Source organism: Phyllobates terribilis, unplaced genomic scaffold (genome assembly GCF_046119375.1).
Source record: "Phyllobates terribilis strain yellow unplaced genomic scaffold, ASM4611937v1 Scaffold_307__1_contigs__length_2267376, whole genome shotgun sequence".
Lineage (NCBI taxonomy): Eukaryota > Metazoa > Chordata > Amphibia > Anura > Dendrobatidae > Phyllobates > Phyllobates terribilis.
In genome coordinates this window covers 1,942,762-1,953,493 of record NW_027363067.1, presented here as the reverse complement: position 1 = coordinate 1,953,493, position 10,732 = coordinate 1,942,762, and positions in this window count along the sequence as shown.

The window sequence follows — 10,732 nt, the reverse complement described above, 5'->3', positions numbered from 1 at the left end:
TCAGACCCGCTAAAGTCCTCGGCTAGTCTGAACGCAGACCTATAGATGTGGGGGAGGGATCCCTACAAGATCTAGGGACTGGGATAAGTTGGACACCTCCTAGCAGAAATAGTAGCAGTCAAAGACAAACACACAACAAAAAGTAAAGAGGTCTGAAGACCTAGCAAAACTAACAGAGAACGGCAATAGAGCACCAAGCTAGCTCAACAGTAGTAAATACAAATGAAGTCCAGCAAAGCCAGGAGGGCAGAGCCGGATAAAAAAGGAAAAAATGGTCATGTGACCAGCAAACTAAAAAAAACCTAACAGGAGAGTTGTAACAACTACTCTCTACTTCTTTTCTCTCTACTCTCAACAAGATGGCTCCCACCTTTTATCTGCTTCTCTGTGTCTGAGCTCAGGTGACCTGCACCCAATGAGCTCCTTCCTGTGCTCCAGAAACTGTCCCCTTTTGCTCCCACACCACTGGGTTCTCTCCTCCCTCCCCACTCCAGCCAGGGACATAGTCAGTTGTGCCTGCAATATGGGAGCACCGGCGAGCTGTCCCCCGGAAATGGGGAGTGTATGTGTGTGCAGCTAACTGAGCCCTGGTCCACACTCCATCCTTACCTGGAAGTGGAATATCACACCTCTGGTTGAGGTGCAATACCCCTGAAGCAACTGAACCCTCAGGGCGCTACATTTCCGTAGCTCCGTGAACATGATTTGCGACTGTTTGACAGCTTTAATACATATGTGGAATGCTGGAAAAACAGGCATTCCTCACATGTATTAAAGCTGTCAAACAGTCGCAAATCACGTTCCCAGAGTGACGAAAACTTAAAGCCCGAGCACACAGAAGATAATAGGTGCTCGCCTGAGCATGCTCGTAAATCTCGAGCAATGAGCATGCTCGATCATCACTACTTGCTATGTGTAGCACAAGTGATCAGACGATGGCAGCTTCAACTCTCCCAAGGAGACTATTAAAGCAGGTAAAAAGTAAAAAAAATGTTTTAAAAAATATTTAAAAAATGTAACAGTTCAAATCACCCTCCTTTTGCCCCATTCAAAATAAAACAATTAAAAATAAAAAATACACATATTTGGTATCGGCGAGTTCAGAATCACCCGATCTGTCAAAATATAAAGAGAATTAATCAGATCGGTAATGAGTAAAAAAAACAAAACTGTAGAATTTTGGTTGCTGCAACATTGCAATAAAACGAAATAACGGGCAATAAAACATCGTATCTACCCCAAAATGGCATCAATAAAAACGTCAGCTCAGCGCGCAAGAAATAAGCCCTCACCCGGCCCCAGATCCCAAAAAAGGAGATTCCATGGGTCTTGGAAAATGGCTCCATTATTTTTTTTTTTACAAACTTTGGAATTTTTTTTCACCACTTAAATAAAAAAGAACCTATACATGTTTGGTGTCTACAAACTCGTAATGACACGGAGAATCATAATGGCAGGTCACTTTTAGCATTTACTGAATATGTTAAAAAAAACAATTGTCAAATTGCACTTTTTTTGCAATTTCACCACACTTGGAATTTTTTTCCCGTTTTCCAGTACACAATATGGTAAAATCAATGGTGTCGTTCAAAAGTACAACTCGTCCGCGAGAAACAAGCCCTCACACGGCCATATTGACTGAAAAAAAAAGTTATGGCTCTGGGTAGAAGGGGATCAAAAAATGAAAATGCAAAAACAAAAAATCCCAGGATGGTAAAGGGGTTAAATGAGCAATGTATATATGTGATTTGTTTTTTGAAATCTATGTCTTAATCCACAGTTTTTAATACACCATATTTTACAGACCATAAGGCTTTAGAGGAGGAAAATAGAAAAAAAATGTGAAGAAAAAAATGTCATGCCGCATTGTTATGGGGAAGGGTCTCCTGCTGGCACTGTTTATGGCCCCCACACGCCGATGTCAGCTGCCGGAATATTCACTGCTCCCCATGCCCGGGGGTGTGGAGAAAGTTTTAAGAAAATTATACAAACAACCTTTTCACCTATCTAGATTAGTGCCCTTATGGGAAAATCCTAGATTTATTCAGGGTAAACAGAACAAGCTTTGTAAGCAATGGAACCAGAAAGGGATTTATTAAATGATAATGAAGGAAGGCTGCTCACCTGGCAGGAATTCTAAGGGATGTATGATATGGGAGATCATCAATGTCTACAGTACCACCAAACAGTTACTTTCTACAGCTCTATGGTGAGAGATTTCGGGAAGGTGGAAAGGAGGGGTGATTTTGGCATATTGATGTGGTCTAGCTCATGGGTAAATTCCCTATCCACAATATACCAAAGGATTAAGAGACAAATTCTGCACACTGCGGTACCTGATTTATTTATTCATTGGAGTATAGCGCTAAATGACACTTAGAGAGATGGTAAACTTTTGACGGGCTTGGATAAAGTAAAAATAACAATGAACAATGGAGAGAAATGCAGAACAAACTGATTCATAATGCCATTTATGCTTTCAATTTTTCCTACAAAGATGCTTCATCACATTATTTATGAAAATGCCCAAAATGTAACCTAAAACCAATTTATTTGATAGCATCAGGCGATGCCCTTCCACCCAAATGGTGTGGGAAGAGACCCTTCTCTATTTAGATAATGTTTGGAGAATTAAAGTCCCACAGTCTCCTCGGGCATGTTTATTTCATCATATTGTAACAGAACATCGGGAGGATGGGGACAGAGTTCTGTCTATACAGATAATACATGTAGTTCTATTGGTGGTTAAAAAATGTATACTTAGATATTGGTTGAAGAACGAGACAACTCAATTATCTGAAATAATCAAAACTCTGAAAACCTTATTAGTTTATGACAAACTTGAGTAAGAAAGACAAAAAGAAAAGTCGACGACAGCGTTTTTTCACAAACTGAGATCTTTTAATGAATATAGCAATACACAATCTGATATGTCACAGCTGATGAAAGTATTCTGACACACATCCTGGTATCATACGGAGGAACATAGGGGGACAACAGGATTACTTAAAGTCTAATGGATTCACTTATTTTTACATCTATTCATATAAGGATTTTGGAAAAGTGTTTTTTTGTTGTTTTGCATGCAGAGTTAAAAATTGAATCTGTTAAAATTGTGAAAAAAAAATGATTGGATGGATTTCACACTTATTTATAAAGATGCGGTCTGTGTTGGTAAATGTCATGGAGATTCTAGGATTATAACATGATTTGTTTGTCTATTTTGTCTCATTAAATAAAGTTTGTTTAAAAAAAAAAAGATGAGAACACTAGATTCCATCATGACATCATAATTAACCATCACTACTTACAGAAGTGTTTACACCCATGTAGTCACTTTGACATTCCGGTGTCATTGCTGTCAGTGAGAAGCTACATAGCTAATCTTATACTGATTGCGCTTGGATTTACTTTGGATTTACTTGAAATGTCTGAAATTCCTTCAGACAGACTTCAGGTGTTAGCACTGCTCCAGGGGATTCTTACCACCTACGCCCCTGACATTGTGCTACCACTACCCGATGGCGTCCTCAGCTTCACTTACCGGCTGGTTATGAAGCTTGTGATAGACTGCCTGACCAAATACCACAAAGGTCGTATTAGCTCAGAATATCTTGAGCATTTACAGCAAAACATCTGGACACTCGTACAGCAGGTAAATAGCAGGCAATCTGCACAAATCTTATAATAATAATAAAGAAGAGTTGTAGCTTTGAGTGGCTCCATTCTTTTTACCATAAAATATACAGTAGTTTTTTGGGGGTTTTGTTTTTACGGTGTTTGTTATGCAGTGAAAATGACCTGGAAAAATGATTTTCCAAGTCAGTCCGATTAAGGCGATACCGAATATGCAAAGAAAATTCAGAATATTGCGAAAACATTTTTTTGCTTTGTGTCGCTAAATTCTGAGACCAGTAACATTTCTTATTTTTCTGTTGATGGGGCCCAGTGAAGACTTGTTTTTTTAACGCTGTATGATATGGAGGAGAGGAAGGAGGATTTAAAAGGCGGTGCTTGATAAGTAGAGGGTTTGGGGAGATGTGATTTTTAATTGTCACAGGCCGATTTACATAAACAGTCATGTGTCTTACTTACACGCCCTAGGTGTGGAGGGTGGACGTGGAGATATAAAGGGAACCTGTCGCCTAAAATAATGCTATTAACCTGCAGGTTAATAGCGTTCTGACACCATGCAGCCGCCACACTGAAATAAACTGTATCCCCCCTGGCAGCCTCGCTCTTTCAGTCATATCGGTGGCGCCGGCAGGCTTTCAGTCACCGTTCTCTGCATAGTGAGCGGCGGCTGTAACCGCACCCGGCACTGACAGACAGCCGGTGCTAATATGGCCGCACAGTGTCAGAATGCTACTAACCTGCATATCAACTCCATATCTGCAGGTTAATAGCATTACTTTACATGACAGGTTCCCTTTAGAGGTTTACAAATGACCGGATCCCTCGTCAGCTGTCATGTAGTATTTGTAGTGCCGATATCAGGAGTAACATGGCGACATAAATGGCTTCCTCCATTCTGCACTTTCTCTCATGATTTTCCTTTCTTGTTTATTTCCATCTCTATAGGCTGAAGAAAAATCCCATAGTGGAGAATTGGCCTTTATTAAACAACTGGCCCAGAATGTCCTGCTTGTACTGGAGTATCCGGCCTACTCCCTGGAGCGCCTGGTAAGGAGCCATCGTCTTCTATATCTCATGTCCTTGTTGTCTGATCTTCTCCAGATTACCGTCATATAGCGGAAACTCAGATTTATGGTGGTAGAGGCCTCCCTGTCTGCTCCAGGCAGACACAGGACATTTTATGGCCGCCTGTCTCTGCAGCTCTATCATCTGTGAGGCCAGTCTGTACTCAGCGGTGCGGAGTTAGTATTTCCGCTTCTGTCTCTCTTGATCATCACAATCTTCCTTCTTATAAATGCTGCAGTCCTGATAGAAGATATTAGAGATCAGTTGTAGATACAAGTCCCTTATACAACCCCTGGCAAAAATTATGGAATCACCGGGCTCGGAGGATGTTCATTCAGTTGTTTAATGTTGTTGAAAAAAAAGCAAATAACAGACATGGCACAAAACTAAAGTCATTTCAAATGGCAACTTTAGGGCTTTAAGATACACTAAAAGAAATCAAGATTAAAAATGTGGTACTCAGCAAGGGTAATTTTTTTCATACCAAGCAGAGGGAAAAAAATATAGAATCACTCAATTCTGAGGAAAAAATTATGGAATCATGAAAAACAAACACACAAAAGTACACTACAATACATCACTAGTATTTCGTTGCACCACCTCTGGCTTTAATAACAGCTTGAAGTCTCTGAGGCATGGACTTAATGAGTGACAAACAGTACTCTTCATCAATCTGGCTCCAACTTTCTCTGATTGCTGTTGCCAGATCAGCTTTGCAGGTTGGAGCTTTGTCATGCACCATTTGCTTCAACGTCCACCAAAGATTTTCAATTGGATTCAGATCCGGACTATTTGCAGGCCATGACATTGACCTTATGTGTCTTCTTTCAAGGAATGTTTTCACAGATTTTGCTCTATGGCAGGATGCATTATCATCTTGAAAAATGATGTCATCATCTCCAAACATCGTTTCAATTGATGGGATAAGAAGACTGTCCAAAATATCAATGTAAACTTGCGCATTTATTGAAGATGTAATGACAGCCATCTCCCCAGTGCCTTTACCTGACATGCAGCCTCATATCATCAATGACTGTGGAAATTTGCATGTTCTCTTCATGCAGTCATCTTTATAAATCTCATTGGAACGGCACCAAACAAAAGTTCTAGCATCATCACCTTGCCCAATGCAGATTCGCGATTCATCACTGAATATGACTTTCATCCAGTCATCCACAGTCCACAATTGCTTTTCCTTAGCCCATTGTAACCTTGTTTTTTTTGTGTTTAGGTGTTAATGATGGCTTATGTTTAGCTTTTCTGTATGTAAATCCCATTTCCTTTAGGCGGTTTCTTACAGACCGGTCACAGATATTGACTCCAGTTTCCTCCAATTCATTCCTCATTTGTTTTGTTGAGCATTTCCTGTTTGAAGACATATTGGATTAAGTTTCCAGTCTTGATGCTTTGATGTCTTCCTTGGGCAACATTGTGTGATGATTTACCTTCTTTTAAGAGTTTGATAATCCTCGAATTTGTTTCAATTGACATCTCTCGTGTTGGAGCCATGAGTCATGTCAGTCCACTTGGTGCAACAGCTCTCCAAGGTGTGATCACTCCTTTTTAGATGCAGACTAACTAGCAGATCTAATTTGATGCAGGTGTTAGTCTGGAAATGGAAATTTACAGTGTGATTCCATAATTTTTTCTTCAGAATTTAGTGATTCCATAATTTTTTTCCCTCTGCTTGGTCTAAAATAAATTACCCTTACTGAGTGCCTCATTTTTAATATTGATTTCTTTTAGTGTTTCTTAAAGCCCTAAAGTTGCCATTGGAAATGACTTTAGTTTTGTGCCATGTCCGTGATCTGTTTTTTTTCAACAACATTAAACAACTGAATGAACATCCTCCAAGCCCAGTGATTCCATAATTTTTGCCAGGGGTTGTATATTAATGTGGATTTACTGGGGGGGAGGCTTTGTACAGTTCGTCCAATACTGAAATTATCCAGGAAATCCAATGTTTAGTCCTTCCTGTCTATTGTATGTGGTAATGTAGTATTTGTGAAATGTTATATTAATTGTATATATCATATCCATCAGGAAACATCTGAAGGCGACTCCAAAGAGGGGCAAAACGGAAATATTGCTGACCCTGATATCAGTCAGCCGGGGCCGAACCCTGATCTGATGGAAGGTAAGCCGGTTATCTAATATTCTACATACAAATATCAAGTTATAGAGAACGACAGAGAACATGGAGATTTACTCTTCATCCAATGTATGAGGCCGCTGGCGGCTCATGAGCCCCCATGGACTATAATGGAGGGGGTCACAAATGTACAAAGAGGCTCATTGGTCCCCAATCATGTAATTGTTGAGGATTCGGTCAGATCCTGAGCAATGACACGTTCATAGTACAGTATATATATATAGATATGCCATAAATATATACAGTGTGTCCAGAATATCCTTATATCTAGTATATTCCATGTAAAGCGGTCTTATCATTTCCATTATTATATGGATGTGTTATATAAGTGGTGATATAGACTAATACATGTCGTCTCTTCATTATTTTATCATTATTATAGGAATAACTGTGCCGACAAATACTGATGGTGGAACATCTGAGCCACCAGAGATCATCCAGGAATCTGCCAGTGTAAGTATCATGGGACGTCTGTATATCATCAGATGACGGGTGGGAATTACACATCCCATATGACAATGGGATATCTCTGCTCTTATGTAGATCAGACCTATTATGTGTGACGGTGGTGTTATTATTCTGTCTCCTCCGTGTGATGTCCCTTATCCTCCCCTGCAGTACAATGATTTATGTGTATGGGTAATATCCACTTATAATATAATAGTGTCTGTGGGGGGTCCGGCTTTTATCACGTCCTCTACTTCGGTTGCAGTGTAATCAGGGGGGATATAATATAGACGGGAGATCTGGAGCTTTTATCCTCCTGCAGCTTCGTTGTCTTAATGTCATTTCTTATTCCTTTTAGGCCTTGATCGGATCAGTGAATCCTTGTAAGGACGACTTTAATCCTATCAAACTGATCAGCTGTGGAGGATTTGGGTGAGCTTTACTTGGTATAATATTTATTTCTCAGGGCTCCTTATGACGATGCCTATATCTCTACGTCCTGCCCGTGCAATGCTACCATAGAGAAATTATGGTTCCACATCACTGTCCACATCTAATTGTCTCTCTTCAGGTCAGTTAGGATGTGACGTGGATGAGGACTTTCCATAGGTGATCATTTATGGAGTGTTATTTTATGGATTTCTAGTGATGGCCGCACATCTAGTATTAACCATTAGTACAGGAGATCACTTGATCAGGTCTATGGATGGACTGTTAGTAAGAATTCATAATAAATCATGGATTTTCTTCCTCCTCAGATCCGTCCACCTAGTTCGCCATACAGACACAAACAAGATATGTGCTATGAAGAAAATGGACAAGCAGAACCTGAGAAAGCCAAAGACCCTTAAATGGGCCTTTCAGGAGAGGGACATCTCTACATTCGCTGATTGTCCCTTTGTGGCCTCCATGTTCTGCTCCTTTCCTACTAAACTTCATCTGTGTATGGTCATGGAGTATGCACCAGGTAGGACACATCCATTGTATTTATATCCAGCCCACGTCTGCCTAATCCTAGCACCTTATATATAACCTGAACATGTCCACATGGATGGTTACATGTCCACACCGCATTTACTATAATGTTACTAAGATGCCTTGTGTGTCCTCACTGAGCATGGCGGCAATATCTGCTATGGAGGAAAGGAAGATTTCTCTGTATTTGAACAGTTTTTATAGATGAGAATTTTTCACAGAGAAATAAATGAGAGGCTTGTAGATGAGGCCTGGCTCTGTCTCTATGTACAGGGTTCCTCTGCAGTATACGCTCTACATTACACAGTGTATCTCTATATATACCATCCTGTCCCAATATCTCCGCTTGTTTCATATTCACACTCATCATGTGTAATTTACTCTGTAACAGACCCTCACCTGTCATATTTGCTTTTTCCTGTAGGAGGAGACTGTGGCAATCTTCTACAGCACAGGGGTCCTTTACCTATCACCTTGGCCCGTCTGTACATTGCAGAAACAGTCCTTGCTGTGGAATATCTGCACAGCTATGGTGTGGTGCACAGAGACCTGAAGCCTGTAAAGTAAGTGACCCTTGAGCTATAATAAAGGGGATGAAAGTTAGTTTGTTATACAGTCTATGGGTTATTACTTGGGGCTGACAACATCTTTTCTTTTACAGCCTCCTGATAACATCAACAGGACATATTAAAGTGACCGATTTTGGAGTTTCAAAACTTGGCCTCATGAGACCAACATCAAACATCTATAAGGCTCCAACTAAGGACATCACCAAAGAGTTCTGTGATAAAGAGGTCGGCTTTACTTACAGGATCTTCTACTTTACATATCTCATCTCTTTCTCCTTCTCTGATCATTTCTCATCACATTTCCACTGATGTTATTTGTCTTATGTATTGATCATCATCATCTCATTCTTCTGTTGCTTTCCAGACTGCTGGCACGTCTAGTTACATGGCCCCAGAAGTTATCCTAAGGAAAGGCTATGGAAGACCTGTTGACTGGTGGTCAGTAGGCATCATCCTATATGAATTTCTCTTTGGATATACACCATTTTATAGGGCTTCCCAAAAGGAGAAATTACGCAGTATCCTCAGTGGTAAGTAAAATAATCTGACTGCTTGTCATGTCGCTGTTATTTGGTTTGATTTGTTCCTTGGTTCAGTTTCTAGCTTTTTTAAGGAAAATGCTTTTTTATGTAAATAAATGAAGAGGTTTTATTTCCTGTAATATTTTCTTTTTATATCACAGATGACATTGTTTGGAGATGTAATTCCTTTCCTCCACCAAATGCTCGGGGCATCATCACTCAGCTACTCAGAAAAAATCCAGAACAAAGACTTGGGACAGGTAATATGATAATAGTATTAATAATGACTTATTACACCTCTGGGCAAATGAAGGTGTCCATGAGGATGAGCACTGAAGGTCTCTACCAACGTGTCCATTCCCCATTCTTCATGCTCTAATGTTCAGTACATTTCCTTCATGTTGACTCTTTTAAATCTCCAGTTCAGATTAACATAAACTGTATAGATACGGAGTAGTTTCTCTGACAATAACTGTATCGAATTTTTTCTTGTCTTCCTTTTGCAGGAGGGGCACACGAGATCAAAATTCATCCATTTCTGCGTGCCTTAAACTTTAACAACCTTCTAAGTCAGAAGCCTCTGTTCGTTCCTGATCTAAAATCAGATGAGGACACCCGCTATTTTAGCAGTAAGTAAAATGAGACGTTATCGGCAGAAAACTGCTGAGTGTCTTTTCTTTCATTATGTGTGACAATCAGTTCCCATCATAATGAGTAATAACATGGTGACTGTCTGACCGGCTCTTATACTAATAATTTCTCATAACACTTTTACTTTTCAGATCGCTCTGTGGGTTATAAATTTAGGAATTCAGATGATGGGGACACAAGTGAGGACAATGACTGTCCAGAAATCAAAAACTTTGAATCATCTTCTCAAAGGTTTTCCAAAGTAAGTATGTCTAAAGCATGTAGGTCAATAAAATGAATAAAACCTATGATTAGAAAAAAAGTTTAAAAATATATCTATTTATATTTTATATTTCTTTGTGTTTTTTTAGCTATATACCACCAGTACCAAGATGGTGACCATTGAAGAACCTATGTCACCTCCAGAGTGTACCCCTGAGAACAACAAAAAACACCCAGACTTGTGAGTAGATTATTATTATTATGAGATTTACCTCTGATATATGCTCAGACACCAGTAACACAAATCTAAATCCAGCATCCACCTCCCCATGATAACTGATTGCTGTGGATCTGGCTTGTGATTACACAGCAATATCAGTTGATCATTGCAACGAGCCATTCATTCCCAGCTCTTTATAGGCCAATATTACTAGTTAGACTCCATTCTTGCTGGTAGAATGGGGTCCTGAGCAGAGTATCCCCTTTATGATGTCCCAAATGGCCTTACAGGCAGG